Source organism: Schistocerca americana, chromosome 1 (assembly GCF_021461395.2).
Source record: "Schistocerca americana isolate TAMUIC-IGC-003095 chromosome 1, iqSchAmer2.1, whole genome shotgun sequence".
Classification (NCBI taxonomy): Eukaryota; Metazoa; Arthropoda; class Insecta; order Orthoptera; family Acrididae; genus Schistocerca; species Schistocerca americana.
In genome coordinates, this window is record NC_060119.1 from 551,894,323 (window position 1) to 551,914,782 (window position 20,460).

A 20,460-nucleotide genomic window follows, 5' to 3' on the forward strand; every position below is an offset into this window, starting at 1 on the left:
AATTTTACCTAACATTTTAGTGAATAATATAATAAATTACATCGCTCTATTCGCGAGACCTTCTGACTACGAAAGTATTGTGCTTGTAAGGGCTAAATTTGGATCGATTAGTCAACGTAATTAGTTTTAGGGTAACGTTTACAAAAATGTACTTTCTTTTATTCCTCTCACGGGCACATTTAAATTAGTAATGTTAACAAAATAGCCGACTATGCTAGCGGCGTAATATCCCAATCAGCAGAGACCGAAAGAAGGTCGAATACAGGGAATATCGCGTGTAGTCGTCAATTTTTGTACAATGGTAGGATGGAGTGCCAGGAGTAACATTCTAGAAATCCTGACTGAGTGTAGGGCCGGAGGTATCTCTCAAGGTCAATTTGTACATGTTGCTTAAATAGCCGGAAAACAGTGACCTTCAGCGAAGACATACACCGGTAAAAAATTTAATTACATTGAATTTCCTATAAAAAAAGTCCTGTTCATTTTTTCTATAAGATTAAGAGTTTGCGTCTAGAAAGAAAATCTCACGTGTTGTCGGATATAACACCGCGGGCTACACAAAACGACAGCGGCCGGGGCAGCTGAATCACCCAGTATACAGGTGTCGGCCCATATGTTGTTGTTGTTGTTGTTGTGGTCTTCAGTCCAGAGACAGGTTTGATGCAGCTCTCCATGCTACTCTATCCTGTGCAAGCTTCTTCATCTTCCAGTATCTACTGCAACCTTCTGAATCAGCTTAGTGAATTCATCTCTTGGTCTCCCTCTACGATTTTTACCCTCCACGCTGCCCTCCAGTACTAAATTGGTGATCCCTTGATGCCTTAGAACATGTCCTACCAAGCGATCCCTTCTTCTAGTCAAATTGTGCCTCAAATTTCTCTTCTCCCCAATTCTATTCAATACCTCCTCATCAGTTATGTGATATACCCATTTAATCTTCATCATTCTTCTGTAGCAAAACATTTCGAAAGCTTCCATTCTCATCTTGTCTAAACTGTTTATCGTCCAGTTTTCACTTCCGTACATGGCTACACTCCATACAAATACTTTCAGAAACGACTTCCTGACACTTAAATCTATACTCGACGTTAACAAATTTCTCTTCTTCAGAAATGCTTTCGTTGGCATTGCCAGTCTACATTCTATATCCTCTCTACTTCGACCACATCAGTTATTTTCCTTCCCAAATAGCAATACTCATTCAGTACTTTAAGTGTCTCATTTCCTAATCTAATTCCCTCTGCATCACCCGATTTAATTCGACTACATTCCATTATACTCGTTTTTCTTTTGTTGATGTTCATCTTACACCCTGCTTTCAAGCCACTGTCCATTCGGTTCAGCTGCTCTTCCAGGTCCTTTGCTGTCTCTGACAGAATTACAATGTCATCGGTGAACCTCAAGGTTTTTATTTCTTCTCCGTGGATTTTAATATCTACTCCGAATTTTTCTTTTGTTTCCTTTACTGCTTGCTCAATACACAGATTGAATAACATAGGGGATAGGCTACAGCCCTGTCTCACTCCCTTCCCCTCTTTGGTCCATACTACCACCCCTGAAAGTTACCTCCCGTACAAACTTCAGTATCGGTATACTTATTCGAGAGGAGGAGGAGATTAGTTCAAATGGCTCTGAGCACTATGGGACTCAACTACTGAGGTCATTAGTCCCCTAGAACTTAGAACTAGTTAAACCCAACTAACCTAAGGACATCACAAACATCCATGCCCGAGGCAGGATTCGAACCTGCGACCGTAGCGGTCTTGCGGTTCCAGACTGCAGCGCCTTTAACCGCACGGCCACTTCGGCCGGCAGGAGATTAGTGTTTAAAGTCCCGTCGACAGTGAGGTCATTAGAGACGGAGCACAAGCTCGGAGTAGAGAAGGATGGGGACGGAAATAGGTCGTGCTCTTTCAGAAGAAGCATCCCGGAATTTTCATGAACCTATGTAGGGAAATTACGGAAAACCTAAATCAGGATGGCCGGACGCGAGTTTGAACCGACGTCCTCCTGAATGCGAGTCCAGTGTACTAACCACTAAGCCACCTCACTCGGTATATAACTTTCGACACGTTCGTTTCGAGACCAGGGTCGCTTACCTCAAATTGATTCATTTATCTTTCTCCATCTTTGAAAGTTTTTAGCATCGTGACGGAGTCATCCTATAGATAGATACATATTCAGGCACCGGCACCTTTAACTTTGATGCTCTGTTGGGCGACGTTTCTGAACATGGGTTCCTATCCTCGCTTTGTTCCTCGAGACACTTACATTCCCTCGAAGTTTGTCAGTATACCCTCTACATTGACTGTATTGACGTTTTTGGACATTACATTTGATCCAGTTTATCACCCGGCAGAAAATGAAAGCGATATTACGAGAAATGCGTGTCAGACGAGATTAATAAACAATAACTTAGTAGTTATCTAATCTGATGGGTCGAAACATAAACGATCACTATTCATTACGAGACTGAATGCCACTTGGCTGACGCTCAGGTTAAGTGAAGTAGGATTAGGGAAGTATACAGGGTGAAAGTTATTTAACTCTGGGAGAGTGCACAGGACACCAGAACAAATATTTTTCTCTAATGTCATAAATTCCGCTCAAAAGTTTTTAATCCAGTAGAGGGGCTATTCGCCCTTCTGTTGTAATGACTGTTGTTGCAACGTTTTCTGTTGTACCGGCAGAGTGCGTACTTCGCTCTTCAGTACCAAGAGTAGTTTCAGATTCGCATGTAGTTGTACGTCTTGACCCAGCAGAGAATTTGTTTGTTAATAGAGCGATACAGCTGGGATGAGTACACTCACATGATTAGTGCTAACTACGCGGCGAACCACAATGGACGAGCACACAGCGGGTTGATCAACAACGATACCACAACGCCGTTCTCCGCATCATGCGACGTTTATTGCTGTATGCATGAGGCCGGTTCATTCAGCAGATTAATCCGTGACAGCGCGGTTTTCTCTGGCGTCCTCACGCTCAAGTTGAATATATCTGTATGCTATTTCAGATTATTTCATTTGATTATGTTTCACTGAGAAAATAAAAATAATGAAAGGAAGAATTGCGTAGATATATTGTTTTTCAGGTCCAGATAATTATGTCTTGTCACTCCGACCTGAACTCCCACTCCACTGGACAGGGACGAAGTCGCACACACAGACTGTACAATTTGAGGAAGCTGTCTTGAAGCATTTGGAGCAAAATCCTTCTATCGGTACTTGTACAACAGCGTGTAACACGGGGACGAATCAGACCGACGTAAGAAATGTCTTTCATGAGCAGTTGTTACATCCATTTCCAGGGCCGTACCGAGGACAGGGCGCAAGCGGACTGGGGGCGTAAATACTGACGGAAAATGACCCACAGTGTCTGAAGGACCTAGTTCAGGTCGGAGGTGGTTTTCTGACGTTTTGAAGACGTGTTTTCATACCATGTGTTGTCCGCCCCCGGTAGCTGAGTGATGCCGGCACGGTAACTCAGCGTGTTCGGTCAGAGGGTTAGCTGCCCTCTGTAATAAAAAAAAACTGAGTAAATGGGTCAACGAGGAACTGAAATGGGTGTCTTGCGACGTCTGCATAGAGCAGATGCAACGAACGAAAACGAACAAAATGAAAAAAAAAGTGGTCAGCGCGACAGACTGTCAATCCTAAGGGCCCGGGTTCGATTCCCGGCTGGGTCAGTGATTTTCTCCGCTCAGGGACTGGGTTTTGTGTTGTCCTAATCATCATCGTTTCATCCCCATCGACGCGGAAGCCGCCGACGTGGCGTCAAATCGAAAGACTTGCACCAGGCGAGCGGTCTACCCGACGGGAGGCCCTCGTCACACGCCATTTATTTATTTATACCATGTGTTGCGCCCAGTGATTCAAGTTACTGTGTGCATGAAACAAGATGTTAATTTCAAAGTTTTCAGAGATAAACTATTGCCCTATCTTCTACATCTTATTGATTCCCGTATTCAAAGACAACAATAGCTTTGCTCACGGGACTGCCTGCACGCACATATCACTGGCTTGACAAGGACACAGCTACTCTTTTTGCACATCTACTGACCCGCTAGACCACCCGAACGTAATCGTACAGAAAATGCCCAGAACGATTTGGATCATTGACTGAATCGTTTCTGCAGTTCTGTAGCTGTGAAGGGTCTCATCATCAATGAGGAGCCGGCCGTTGTGGCCGAGCTGTTCTAGGCGCTTCAGTCCGGAACCGCACTGCTGCTACGGTCGCAGGTTCGAATCCTGCCTCGGGCATGGATGTGTGTACTGTCCTTAGGTTAGTTAGGTTTAAGTAGTTCTAAGACTAGGGGAATGATAACCTCAGATGTTAAGTCCCATAGTGCTCAGAGCCATTTGAAACATCACTGAGGGGTATCGGCTGTACGTTGTATACCTGGAGAAACTTGTGCACTCCCTCGCTCGCCGAAATGAGGCAACTATCAAGACTAGAGAGTGCGTTACACAGTATTAGCTTCATCTGTGCTGGAGGCGACCAATTTTCTCGGTGTGCCTGCATACTGTAAAGTGAGCGTTGTTTATGTTACAGTATGAGATTGTCGTTACAACACGATTCAACAGCGGGGCTTCAGTCGCAGATTCTTAGGCTTCACAGCAAAGGCCAAAGTGATTAATTTGTGAGCCCACTGCAGACTGCAGTGCAGCCACATTACTAGAGCACTGCTTCAGAGTGATTTAGCTGCGGGTCGACGAACGCAGACGGAGCGGCAAGCGGCCGGGAACTACAAAGACTGGCGAGACGTCGGCGCGACATGTCGCCTGGCAGCCGCAGCGACACTTGTCGCCCTGAGCCGCCGCCCGTCACTGGCGCCGCCGCGCCGTCTGGCGAGGCGGGCGGCCAGCGTGGGCGTGGGCGGCGCCCCTCCCCCCTCTCCCCCTCCGCTGACCCATCGCGACGGATGCGCCGCACCTGGCCGCGGTCCGGCCGCGCTCTATTTCTGTCCGTCGCTGCCCGGCCCGCTGTATGCGACGCCGTATTTCTGCGTGGCCTCCACCCCACGGCATTTAATTAGGCGCTTCCCGCCGCACCGCGGCTACGGGCGCTGGCGAGGAGGTACTCGCCAACTCGCGGAGGTCAACGCCCGCCTGCGCTACGTATCGCGGCGGTCGAAGTCGTAAGGCACCACTCGAACGAACGTCAGATGGAAGTCGCTGCGTACTGCGATGGTGTACTCTGACGTCGCAAAAGTGAAAGTTCCTAACATAGTTTCGGACCTCCTTTTGCCCTGCGTAATGCAGCAAATCGACTCTGACATAGACTCCCCTGCAGAAATACTTGAGACATGCTCTCTCTACAGCCGTCCATAATTGTTAAAGTGTTACCAGTGCAGGATTTTGTGCTCGAATTCACCTCTCGATTATGTTCCATACATGTTCGATGGGAGCCATGTCGGGCGATCTGGGTGGCCAAATCATTCGCTGTAGTTGTCCTGAATGTTTTTCAGAACAACTGCGAACAGTTGTGTCCCGCTGATGCGGCGCATTGCCATCCATGCAAATGCCCTCCGGGTACCCGAACATAACCGTTTCCAGTACGATCTTTTCAGTTGGACCAGGGAGTCCAGTTCATTACATGTAAACACAGCCCACGCTATTTTGAGCCACCACCAGCTTACCCAATGCCATGTTGACAACCTCGGTCCGTAGGTTCGTGGGATCTGCGCCACACTCGAACCCTACCATCGTCCGTTACCCACTGAAATCGGGATGTTTTCACCACGCAACTGTTTTGCAGTCGTCTCGGGTCTAGCCGATATGGTCACGATCCCAGGAGAGGTGCTGCAGGCGACGTCGTGCTGTTAGCAGAGGCACTCGCGTATGTCGACTGCTGCCATAGCCCATTAACGCCAAATTTCACCGGACTGTCCTAACGGATACATTCGTCGTTCATCCCACATTGATTTCTTCGGTTATTTCACGTATTGTTGCTTGTCTGTTACTACTGACAACTCTACGTAAACGTCGCTGCTCGCTACCGTTAAGAGGAGGCCATCGATCAGTACGATGTTCACGGTGAGAGGTAATGCCTGAAATCTGGTATTTTCGACACCCTCTTGACGCCGTAGATCTCGGAGTATTGAGCTCCCTAACGATTTTCCGAAATGGAAACTACCATTAAGCTCTCAAAGTCTGGTAATTCCTATCTTGCGACCATAACCACGTCGGAAATCTTGTCACACGAATCACCTGAATGCAAATGACAGCCGCGTCAATGCGCTGCCCTTTTATACCTCGTATACGCGATGCTACCGCCATTGTACATGTGCATATTGCTACCCCGCGATTTCTGTCATCTCAGTGTCATTTACGTCTGGGATTCCGGTTTTGAAGTGCCGTTACTGTATTGTCCTAGTGTGTACAGATTTTGTAACCTGCGAAATTCAGCGTAACGAGATGTTCAACTCATACCTACAGATCTGTGCCCTGATACGCAACACCTTAAACTCTTTGCGCAGGGTGGGCGAGAAGCCACCGTACACCCTAGTATCTAATGCTTACTGATTTCATTTGTTTCACTTATTTACATATTAAATGTTCAATATGTTGTTATGTTCCCCATAATGCTGTAGTCACATTTCAATATGCCTCCATGTTCTTTTTGGCATGTTTTTGAGTATTTCTGGTGTCATAGTGCGAAGTGCAGCCTCAATAGGATAGCGTAGTTTTTAGTTTTGTAGCAAAATGACATGCAGATACATGCGCTTAATGACTCCCCATTACGTGTTCTGAGGTGTGATGAGGTCAGGATTTATTGGTGGCCATTTCAAGGGAGCTGGCATTGCTGATGAGCCACGACCTATCCATCGTCCTGGAAAGTGTTCATTTACGAACTCGTGCTCTTCAACAGCGTATTGAGGAGGCGCTTCGTCTTGCTCTAATGATATGCGTTCCGTGAGGCAGCTTTCTTCAAGGTGAGGTATAAACCATGTTTGTAATATGTGTAAATAATGTGCTCCATTCATATTCCCGTCAATAAACCACGATCCAAGCAGATGTTGTGATGTCATCGCTGCCCGTATCATTATAGGAGACGGCTTCTTTTCTAATTCTACTGTGTCATGAGGGCTGTACTTGACCCAAATGACAATATTTCTAGCACGTTAGCTGCGATAAATGACACATTAACCTGAAAGCGCAACCTCGGCGCGGTTCTCTGCATTTCGAAATTGAGTTAACAAAGCATGGTATGGTAACATGCGCTCATTCCGCTCTGTACACGATAACTCGTTTACGAACGTCGGCAGAAAGGGTCTGACCGTGGTCTCTCTTCATGTGACCTCGCACTGTTGTCCTAGGTGCACCGAGTAACGAAGCCCGTTTACGTGTCGACTTCCTAGGAGATTGGAAACTGGAAATTTGTGGTAAGGGCGTATGGGACCAAACTGCTGAGGTCGTCGGTCTCTAAGCTCACACACTATTTAATCTAACTTAAACTAACTTACACTAAGGGGAGACTCGAACTTCCGACGGGGGGAGCCGCGCGGACAGTTACAAGACGCCTCAGACCGCGCTCCTAGGAGATTGTTCGATCGAAGTAGAGACTCTGGAAAGTATTTCTTCCCGTTTCTTCTTCCTTCCACAGCACGGCCTCTCTTTAACACTGCCACAAGCAAAAACACGTTTTCCCAATCCAGAAGTGTTACCTATCGCGGTGGAGACTTATTGAATCTTTCCTGGAATGCTCCTACGATCTGTCTCATTGTCTGCTCTGTGTATTGTCGTTTGTGCATCTACACACTTGTCACTGACCGCTCCTCAGTAATGTAACTATGGCGTCTTACATCTGCTGCGGGAACAGATTAAAACGCGACTGCGACTGCGAAATGATGTAAACATGAATTCCAATTAATGATAGGAAGTAACACAGCTAGCAACTTGGCTAACAAACGTTTTGTCCTAACGAGGCTTACAGGGTTAGTGAGACTTCTCGTCCACCCTGTATAACCTCTGCAACAACATCCACAGGAAATAATAAAATGTCAAGGTCGCCACTGGATCCTAACCCTTCATAACAATGTTAGGATAGGACCGTTTTCGTTACAATAGTCACGCCCTATCTGCAACACTATTAGTATCTTCCACCAGTGATGCCCACTTAAACGACTAGGCCACAAACCGTTACTTGACAGTGAAAAACAATGCCACTGGAGCAAAGTAATGTAACTATGACGTCTTACATCTGCCGCGGTTACAGATTAAATGCCGACTACGATGTAAACATAAATTCCAAGAAATCATGAGAAGTAACATAGCTAGCAACTTGGATACCAAACGTTTGGTCCTAACGGGGCTCATAGGGTTAGTGGGACTTCTCGTCCACGCTGTATAACTTCTGCAACAACATCCGCAGGAAATAATAAAATGCCATTATTATACACCCTATACTCACGCCTATCTGTCTGCTCACGAGTTGAAGAAGTCTGGAACGTCTGTCACTCACGTCGTCACAAAAAGAAGTGCGGTTCACCAGCGGTACTGTCTCCACATTGGTTTGCACAACGAGTGTTAGTGCCAGCCTATCAGGGGCCAGCACCTCTTTCCACATCACTACACCTTTTAATATCATTCTATAGAAGCTGTCGCTTTGAAAAAGTTATTAATCTCCATATGGGAACACGTCCTCTCTACATATATGCCTCGAACATTTTAATTATTATTTATAGTAGGCAGAACGTACGCAATTTAAATGCAGGGCTGTGTTTAGTTGATCCGTTTTCCGTAGGACTTCGCCAAGTTAGGCTCGCAAGAAAGGATAGATCGTTTCCTGTGGCACTGCGGGCCATCTGGCGCTAAATCATCAACGCATTCCACCATGCAGCATACCTACCGCCGTTTTACAAAGGGATATTGTGTTCCCCCAAGCCCTTGCCAAGTCTATCGGGGCTGTTTCTACAGACATTCGCCCTCGTGTCAACTTTCTTCGTTTCCACAGGACCTAAAATTAAACTATCTGTCTCCATATTGTCCGTTTTGCACGAGAGACAGGCTGGTCAGAATCGACTTCTATGCGCGTCACGTGCCTGTGTGTGAATCGGCCACAAATCACAGATGGATCAGTGACGTTAATGATATATTTTTGCATCCGTACTGTGCAAACCTCTATGAAGTGGATGGCAGAGGATACTTTCCATTGTAGATTGCCAGTAAAGTTCCTTCCTGTTACACACCACTTAAGGAGCGCAGGGAAAATAACTTTAAACAGTTGTGAGCTCGCTACAGCTAGTCTAATCTCGTCTTCGGGTCCCTACAGGAGCGATACATACGAAGTTGTATATTCATTAATTTCTCGCTCAAAACTGGTTGTTGAAACTTTGTAAGTAGGGTTCAAGCTCTGCCAGTTCAATTTTTCCATTGTATCTGTACTCTTGTGAAAATGGAAAGCTAAGATCATATAGCGACAGCCACATCAATAGAAAATGTGATATACAAGTTTCAGGAGATCTAGTCAGACCGTCGTCACATGTTAAAAGAATTAATAAAACAGAGGATGAGTCAACAACTAAAAACACTTTAAAACCTCCGTCCTTGTAAATTGGACAGGAGTCCTGACTCCATATAAATTGTCAACAATTGTTATGCCATTCGTTCATCGTCGCCTGAAATGTCTCGTGAAAAGGCTCTAATGACCAAGCCGTTAAGCACGAAACAATTTTAAATCGATTAATCCATCCAGTATCTCCGTACCGGTCCCCAGTGGGTCAAACAAACATATGACCGAGCTCTCCTTATTTGTATACTTTCAATATTCCTTCTTACTCCTATTTGGTAAGGGTCCCACATATTCGAGCAGTATTCCAGGATGGAACCTACGAGTGTTTTATAAGCTATCTCCTTTATAAACAGATTGCATTTTCCTAATATGCTGCCAATATGCTTAAGTATGCCTCCATGTTTACCAACGATTGAGTATATGTGATCATCCCACTTCACATTTCTATAAATATTTATACCCAGATGTTTTTATGAGTTGATCGATATCATTTGACACAAATGTTATTGTAGTCACGCGTTACTATGTTTTTTCATCTTATGAAGTGTACAGTTTTACATTTCCGAGCAGCTAAAGCAAGTTGCAGTACTTTGGTTAATCAGCTTACTGCGGCACCTCTGGTGTACTATTTCTGCATTGGGTCGCGACTATTAGGAGTAGTCGTTGTTTGCACGTCAGTGTCGAAACTGTGTGTGTTGTGAGAGCTGTCTGCTGTGCATTTGACACCCGAATTATGAAAACCAAGGAAATGGTAATGCAACGGGCTGCAAAGACGGCAGCGATCTCAAGCTAAGCCACTATCTCCTCACAGCTACTGTCGCTGCATGCGATATGCGGTAGTTCCATTGCATTCAACCATATTCGCCGTCTCGCTTTGCTGTACTGCTGCGAGACTTCGTCGGCGGTACTTGGCAATAGGTGACAGCCGTGGGAACGTCTCTTGCAGATACCAGTAAAATTTCGAACTTGATCACGCTTTGCGATTAGCTGTTCAAAAAATGGTTCAAATGGCTCTGAGCACTATGGGACTTAACATCTGAGGTCATCAGTCCAATAGAACTTAGAACTACCTAAACCTATGTTATGTTATGTTAACCGGGGACCTAGAAACGACGGAGAGGCTCCGTCCCCGCCGCAGCCGCAGTGGTCCACAACCCCACGACGACTACCGTAGTCCACTTCATCCCACCGCAGTCCCACACCGAACCCAGGGTTATTGTGCGGTTCGGCCCCCGGTGGACCCCCAGGGAACGTCTCACACCAGACGAGTGTAACCCCTATTTTTGCATGGTAGAGTAATGGTGATGTGCGCGTACGAGGAGAACTTGTTTGCGCAGCAATCGCCGACATAGTATAGCTGAGGCAGAATATGGGGAACCAGCCCGCATTTGCCAAGGCAGATGGAAAACCGCCTAAAAACCATCCACAGACTGGCCGGCTCACCGGACCTCGACACAAATCCGCCGGCCGCATTCGTGCCGGGGACCGGCGCTCCTTCCCGCGCGGAAAGCCGTGCGTTGGACCGCACGGCCAACCCAGCGGCCACTTAAACCAAACTAACCTAAGCACATCACACACATCCATGCCCGAGGCAGTATTCGAACCTGCGACCGCAACGGTCGCGCGGTGCCAGACTGAAGCACCTAGAACCGCTCGGCCACGGCGGCCGGCGCTGCGATTAGCTGTGACTGATTACATCCTGTGATAGACACTGGACTTGAACGTCTACAGAGAAGGGCAGTACGAGTGTCACAGGTTTGTTTGACTCGTGGGAGGAGTTTGGCACGGAGATGCTGAAAGAACTGGACTGTCACACTCTTGTAGATAGACATAAACTTTACCTAGAAACCCTTCTTGCAAAGTTTCAAGAACTCACTTTAAATGATGACTCTAGAAACATACTGAACCCCTACGTAGGGATCATGAAGATTAGATAAATTACAGCACGCTCAAAGATATTTAAATATTTATTCTTCCCGCGATTCATATGTGAATGGAACGGACAACGCTCTACAAATTGGTACAATGGGGCGTACCCTGTGCCACAGACTTCAGTGGTTTGCACAGTATAGATGTAGCTCTGGAATTTCTGGAACTTAAACTGACAATTCGTTCTACTTCATATATTTTCTTATAGGCTTCAGTTTTTTTCTTGGACACTACGACTCGGTGATTTAAATTGTATTAATACTTTCATTTCATAGCATATATAAGCTATGACTGTAAAAGTGTTTATGCATTTTGGTATGTTACGGAAATAATCGCATATAACACTGCTTGTTCGTAAATTTTATCTGAGATTTTTCCTCATAAAACTGTGATATTTATTTACTGCTAGGTAATAAACTGAAGCAGATTTACATTCCAAGAACGTCGACATGGTGCTTGAAAATGGTGTTGTACCTCCCATATGCGTCGGCGATGAACAGAAGACATAAAGTGTTGTGACTAAAGACACATTCCCGTGCAAGCGCACTCGCGTGAGTGGCGTGCTGACACACTGAACTGTCGATGCGAAAGCAGCATTTTCAGACCGTTTTACACGACCAACTTTCTGGTCAAAATAGACTACTTGTGATAGTGACCGTTGCATGCCTGTGTGTAAATCAGCCACCAACCACGTCATGCGGTTCTAAAATCCTGAGTACGGTGTAGACCGCATATGTGCATAGACAGGAGATGCGGTCATCTAGTAACATCGGAAGTTAACCTATACCCTTCGCGCTCACTCCTGTTATAGAAACGGATTTTATCCATTCTTAATCCTCATTAACACGTTTTTATTAGCTCGTTTTCTTGTCTGTCTGTTTGCTACAAATTTTTCAGAGCTCAGAAATCAGTACTAACTATTTCTCTTGTCGGTCTGTTTGGTACAGTTACGGGTAGGGGCAAAAGAAGTTAGTAATAGCTGACATCTCGGCTACATTGCATCTGTGCTGTGTGTGTAGTATCGGAATGCTTTCAAGGCTGTATCCGACTAGACTGGCACAACTAAGCAGAGAAATATTGGGCAAGAGGAGATGAAAAGGGGTGGAGGGCAAATGGTTCAAATGGCTCTGAGCACTATGGGACTCAACTGCTTAGGTCATTAGTCCCCTAGAACTTAGAACTAGTTAAACCTAACTAACCTAAGGACATCACAAACATCCATGCCCGAGGCAGGATTCGAACCTGCGACCGTAGCGGTCCTGCGGTTCCAGACTGCAGCGCCTTTAACCGCACGGCCACTTCGACCGGCGGGGTGGAGGGGGTTGAGGTGGGAAAAGAGATGATCTGTGCAATATATGTGACATATGCATACAGGGGGAAATACATGAGTATTTCACGCGCACAAGACTAAATGAATTTTTAATATGATATGTTTTTAAATTGGACTAAAAGGTATAAAATAATTTTCCTTGCTCCAAAAAATAGTACTGAAAATTTATGCTTACAAGTTTTTAACAGCTCTGACAATACTTGTAAGATTTATAACGAATACAGTGCATACAACTGATAACAATTAGGAGGTGAACTATTCATGCATCAGTTATGTATATAATGCGCTGCACATTTTTCGTTATAAATCGTGCAAGCATTGTCAAAGCTATTAAAAATTCACACGCTCAAATTTTCAGGACTGCCTGTATGGGAGTATTAATCTGCATGGGGCTAGGAAAAATTATTTTATAGTTTTCAGCCGGATTTAATAACCTATTAGATTTAAAATTTAATTTCATTTAAATATTTACTTCATGTTTTGCCGTATCTTCGTCACACCTAGCAAAGGTTGTACCACGACGCGGTATTTTCCTGGTAGTGTTCTCTCACAAGAGAGATCAAATATCTGGAACCATTTCCAGGATCAAGAAAAAGCTTACACTGTGCATTAATATAATGTAAATAGAAAAAGTGCTTCAACAGTGAAAACGCCAGACCTATTGAAAGTGAATAATAATTGTCGATACTATTTGGTACTTAGAAAGAACTCAAACGATAAAGTAAAAGTGTGCTATTTACTGTTTTCGAAATAATGTCTGATGTGTTTGTATCCACATATTTTTTCGAGAATGCAAATACCGAAATCAGAAATGAATGTAAGCGTTATAGAACAATACTTTTTCTAATGCCATAAAAATAGAAACACTGCTGGAAACAAAAGTTGGGAGGCTACGGGAGAACAGCGCAACGGCCTAAAGAATGTACGATCGGAGACGGGCAGCGGGATGTAGGCGTCAGCTCGGTAGCACCTGTTACCCGTCTGTTAACAGCACGGCAGCGATGCCTATCGCGAAGTGACGGAACCGATTACAGTTCTCGGCTCGCACAACTCAGAAGACGGACGACTTTCCTACGGCCAGAGATTCACCGAGTTTATTTAAAGACCAACTCGCCGTCCCACAATGCTCATTTACCTTCTGTGGCTTCATGCCAGATTTCGAAGTCAACTTGTCGGACAGAGTTTTTATTTGGCTTGCGCAACGTTAAAGATGCCTTCATACGAAGTTAATGTCGCAGGGACATTATTTGTTTAAATGAGTGGCTTCTCGTCAGATGCCGGTCCACAGAGCAAGATGGCCTCACTGGTTAGGACACCAAACCTTAAGGAACTAGAGCCATGTTTTGGAAGAACAGGGATCAGAATAGGGTACAGTCATTCATATTTAGTTTTAGGTACCCCAGAACTCCATCACGGCGACTTCTGGGTTGTTTTGTTCGAAAAGGACGCTCTGTTCTCTTTCCCTATCCCTGTCCTTACCGAGCTTCGTATTCTCCTCTGATGATCTTGTCTTCAACGGAACTTAAACCTAATCCTTCCCCATTTTTCTTTATTATGAGTTGACCGTCTCTGTAAGTGGAATCCTACTTTGTGCAATAGCTGTGTAGCGCGTAGATAACGTATTAACTCGTGATTTTTAATCTTATGCTTATAAAATTAGTTGCGTTTAGCATTTGTTGTTGTTCTTTTGATTCCTCAGACGATTAAAGATCGAACACTAAAATATTCGTGGTAAGGCTTGCGGAAAATATAAGTTGGGTTACATATCTTACGGTTAATGAGATATACCCCAGAAAATGATGAAAGCTGAAGGAATTATTCGAATAGGACGGAAATCGGTAGATGTGGTGTACATGTAAAGATAAACAAATGGTTACAATTTCAGGTAAACTCTATGATTTATTCAAGAGAACGAGCTTCACAAATTGAGCAAGTCAGTAACGCGTTGATCCACCTCTGGTCCTTATGCAAACTGTTATTCGGCTTGGCGTTGATTGACAGAGTTCTTGGGTGTCCCCCTAAGGGACATCTTGCCGAATTCTGTCCAACTGATTCGTTAGATCGTCAAAATTGGGAGATGGTCGGGCCTGTTGGTATCCCACTGCTGTCTGGGGCGTCTCTATCACGCCTTCGCTTGTCGTCGGGGCTCAGTTCGAAGCGGGACTCATCGCTGAAGACAATTCTGCTCCAGTCAATGAGATTTGAGGCAGAAGACGTGTCTGGAGATGCCCCAGACAGTAGTGGGATTTTAGCGATGTAACGCATCAATGGGACAAAATTTGCATATATGCCTCAGGACGACATACAACAACTCCAGCAATCAGTGGCAACCCGAATAACAGCTTGCATAAAGGCCAGAGATAGACCGACGCATTACTGGCTTGCTCAATTTGTGAAGCTCTTTCTCTTGACTAAATTATCCAATTCTTCTGAAATTGTAATCATTTGTTTATCTGCTCATGTACATCGTATCTGCCGATTTCCTTCCCATTTGGACAATTCCTTTGTGTTGCGTCGTTTCTTTCGTTTTAGAGTGTATTTTACAGGTCAGTTTTATTTTACCTGCGCTGTGTTAATAATTGTAAAAATAAATGCATTATTACTCGTAAGATAGACGTAATGAGAGCGAGATTGGTTGGTTGGTTTGGGGAAGGAGACCAGACAGCGTGGTCATCGGTCTCATCGGATTAGGGAAGGAAGTCGGCCGTGCCCTTTCAGAGGAACCATCCCGGCATTTGCCTGGAGTGATTTAGGGAAATCACGGAAAACCTAAATCAGGATGGCCGGACGCGGGATTGAACCGTCGTCCTCCCGAATGCGAGTCCAGTGTCTAACCACTGCGCCACCTCGCTCGGTGAGAGCGAGAGTACAAAGTGCTAACTGCATGCTGTTACCCACACAGGCGAATAAGTGTTCGCATTGAGTTGAGCAACAGTTGCCTCGAGAATTTCTTAAGCAGAAGTCATAGAGAGGACTTCATACAGCTTCGTAGTACGTACTGCCGTCAAGTCGCCATTAATTATGTTTGTCACACTGAATCCAGTCATCATCAAAATCATATTCGCATCCGAAGCGAATGTATTCGGGTTTCCTTCTCATCGTTATCCTTCCGTTTCTGTTCGAGTACACTATTCATCGGTGGTGAGGAGAGGATTTACGATTTTTAGCCTCTCTGCTTGCTTCTGTAGCTTGATGGCGGTTTTGGCAGAATGCATGTCAGAAATAAACGTGTGCGCTTGACAATGCTAGCGGCACTGAACCCTTGCACGCAGATGGAAGTGCTCAAAATGGCTTTCAGCACTATGGGACTTAACATCTGAGGTCATCAGTCCCCTAGAATTTAAAACTACTTAAACCTATCTAACCTAAGGACATCACACACATCCATGCCCGAGGCAGGTTTCGAACCTGCGACCGAAGCGGTCGCGCGGTTCCAGACTGAAGTGTCTAGAACCGCTCGGCCACTCCGGCCGGCAGTGGAAGTGCCTGGCGGGGCTTTCTTCCCTGCACCACTGTCTCCAAGCGTGTTATTATATTCGATGATCTGAACAGCAGTTTTATCTCTTGCTGCTGAACGAGAAAGAGCATAATCCTCCTCCAAATAAATGTCAGGATCGTATGGGAATATTCCCGTTACTTTAAACGTTATTGCTGCCTTTTCTATCACTGCTGTCGGGCGGTAGGCACCTCTGCATAAACTAGTTCCACGTTTATGATGTGTTGCTAAACCCAGATTTGCAGATATTTTACCTAGGCCTTAACACCTTTAGAAAACACGCTCTTAAAATGGTCCAAACTACTGTATCTGAGAGTTGACGCTTAAGACTTGAATGTGGAGATAATGTCAGCAAGGTTATAATCTTCAAAACAGAATATTTCTTCTCATGTTCAGTGGTATCTATGGTAATCCGTTATCAGAAATGCTGGATCCCCGCTTAAGGATTTCGTGTGCTTCTCGTACTACTGTAGACGCTGTATGAATTAGTCAGTATTCCTAACTCACATATCGTGAAATATGTGCGAGAGTTTCCGACGGCAGATCTTAGTACAAATCATATTCCTCCGTTTCCTAGGAAACATCAGTGCCAGAGGAATTCGAGAAACAGTGGAACTGGTACAGCAGACTGACGTGATCCTATCACCACGTTGACCAGAAGAAACTTTACAAACAATTGGTTTCATCCGCTCGGAATAAACATTAGAACAGGGTTTAATTTTTTTTCCATAATAGATGCTGTTGATATCTGTGACTGCTCCTTTAAAGTGTACTGACGAAGAAAATCCGCTACAATCATAATTATTGAAGGTGATTTATTTCAGGCATGACCATTTTCGGGCCTACGTACATCTTCAGATGACTACATTCAGTTTCATCTTAACGCATTCAATGTTCCGGTTAAACATAAGTCGAGTGTCCAAATGATAAAACATAGCCTATTTGACTCCAGTCATTTGAAGCACCATATTTCTATTTTCACACATTAATTACATGTAAACTGCTATAAACAGCGGACAATATGTGAACGTGTTTTCGTCTGAATATGGCCATACGTACAATAGCGACCGTGTTTTAATTAAACGGGATTTTGTTGCGACTGGTAGCGGATTTTGTTCAACATTACGCTTCATTAGGGGGGAAAGATCGACCTATGTAAATACCTGTTCTAGTGCTAAAGATATTACTATAATCTTCACAGGCTGAGGTAAGAATAACAAGATTTTTCTTTATAGCGATCTGTTTGTTCTGATACTGCAATACAAATATTATATGCTTATTGTCCCCTGCTGTCTGAAAAATGTTGACACTTAAGCACAAAGAAATTTGTATGTTACTGAAACTGACTGCATTTTTTAATGGAATCAGACTGAATTTATTAACTGAACCTGACTGAATTTAATGTTACTCATAGGTTTGCGACATGTGAACAAGACTGACATTCCCCCATCGTTTTCATCGTATCAAGCAGTCTCTTGCAACGCCTGTAACAGCAAATACGTCGTTGCGCTGCTCTTCCATTTCATTCAGTGAACGCTTACAAGAGGTGCACATCGGCTAATTCCACTTCAGTAAACCTATCCATATTGCTGTCTGTCACTGTTAACATAGAACTAATACCTTGGAAAAAACAAATCCGAGGTGACACCATTTAATAGTGATTGCAAAGTTGAATGCGAAGAGTACTGTTGCTGCGCGGCCTGGGCGCCTTGTCACGGTCCGCGCGGCTGCCCCCGTCGGAGGTTCGAGTCCTCCCTCGGGCATGAGTGTGTGTGTCGTCGTTTGCGCAAGTTAGGTTACGTTAGATTAAGCAGTGTGTAGGCTTAGGGACCGATGACCTCAGCAGTTTGGTCCCATAAGCCCTAACCACAAATTTCCCAAGTTCTATTGCTATTACTCTTGTCAACAAGAGTGAATGGAATGAGTTTGCTTCCAAACAAGACACGCAGAGCTTACCGTTGACATCCGCAATATTGGAAAATCAAAGTGAAAGGTAAACGGGGTTTGAAATCAACGGAAACGGCCCTCTGGGGACCACGGGCCAAAATACTCACAAAATATTGGCGAATATCTGCGAAATCTTGCATGTCGATTTAGGTAAGTTTTATGCATTTGATTAACAGATTACAATATGTGTCTTGACAATAACTAACAGATAACGCTTTGCAATGAATGTGTGGTTTTTCTTTAACTTGGGTGTTGGATGCAACATTACCCATGCCACTTTTCTGCAGCGTTTTCTAATGGAAACTATATTTCTGCCTGAGATTAAGCCCATTCCTTGTTTTTCAAGGCGTCTCATTGAATAACATGCAACAAAATCAAATTTACTCATCATATTAACGAAAAAATACGAGTACTAACGTAAACATATTGCCTTTTGTCGGATAAACTGTATATAATCTCGAGACAATCTTGACCGATTTACTTATAATTTTTGCATGATACTCTATATTCAGAGATCAAATTACGCCGTTGTTACCAAAAATCTCGAAAAGTTCTCGACCCAATTTTCTTCAAATTTCTATTTTTTAGCAAAAATGTCGAACATTTATTGACCAGTTCACTTCAAATTTTTACACGATACTCTAATTAACATTCGGGAGTTCACACGCTGCAAACTGTTTCAAAAAAGAATGTACAGTTTTTGTTATAGAAAGAAAATGCTGTGCTGTACTCTGCTAGAAAATGTACATTTTTGTTTTCTTTCCCACAGTCAGTTTTAATAAGATTTCAAGGCCCTTAAACCATTAGACAAATTGTTTCTTCCATATATATTCTCATTAATGTATTTATAAACAAAAATTGTATACACAACAATGTGTTGTTTTTTTCCTCCCTCCCAGTCTGTTTTCACAGGAAACAGGAAAGTTTTATTTATAGCTTATCGGCATATAATTAGAATAATACTACGGTATCTTTAACTAGCGCTAACAATAAACAAGGCCCAAGATCAGAGAGAGGGAGAAAGAGGAGATGGACTGGGGGAGGGGGGGAGGAAATGGATGTGGAGAGGTGGAATGAGGAGATAGACAGAGAGAGAGAGAGAGAAAGGGAGAGGGATCAGGCGGTGATGGAGAGAGAAGAGGGGAGGAGATGATTTACAGGGACAGGGTGTAAGTGGCCACTGCGGGCCCGCCTCTCACTGTGTCTGTAGTGCCCCATCAGCAACGGTGGCCACACTGGCAGCCTGTGCTGCTCCGGGCATCGACGCGCGGTCTGTGTGCAGCACACTGTTCTTGGTGCAGACAAGCCCCTTCCTTGACTCAAGGAATGTGTCATGCCTGTACGATGTTGCAGACCCAAATGAACAATAAGTGTGTCCTTCCGAGGGCTAGTCGCATAGTGTCTCTGAAATCCTGCATTGCCTTTAGAATGGTGCTTCTGAATCTATCGATTCAATATTCGCATAGTAGTCGTAGGATCACGACCACTGTTAGCAGCAATAAAACAGAATGGTGAACTGCCCCTGCCGAGTTCCAATACTAGCTGGTAGGCGTCTATCTTTCGCAGTGGATAAGATGATCCTCTCACAAAGAACTAATATTCAACCGCGATTTCTGAATCGGAAACCCACTGCCTCATCTTTTTGTATATACAGAATGTAAATGGTATTACACCCACCTACTTTGTACAGTTGCAACGAATTGCTAAATATTTACATAATGCAGCTTTTAGTACGCTAAAAGCCAATTGGACTTTAGTTGCATGTCTGTCGCCTGCCAACCTGTGCACTTCGAACATTCTTGCTCTTTTTTTTTTTTTTTGGTAGGTGCAGAAAAAGTTCTTTATTACCTGAATGTGTGATTATACGCAATGTCATTAAATTTGTATGGAAAGAGACAAAAAGGGAAATAAATATTATTGAAAACTGTGCTGCCGATGGCTGCACGACCCCCACTAGCTAATGAAAACGCTCAATGAAGAGAATAAAGCATAGCTACAAGTACTTCCCAAGGCTTCACCGATTTGTAAGAACGCGAAAGGAGGAGAAAAAAATTTTATTTCTGGACTGTAGTGCTGAACAAATTGACACACAATTTTCACTGGCGTGGAAACTGACATACGGCCGGGAGAATGGTGTGCTGACCACATGCCCCTCCATATCCGCATCGAGTGACGCCTGTGACCTGAGGATGACACGGCGGCCGATCGGTACCGTTGGGCCTTCATGGCCTGTTCGGGAGAA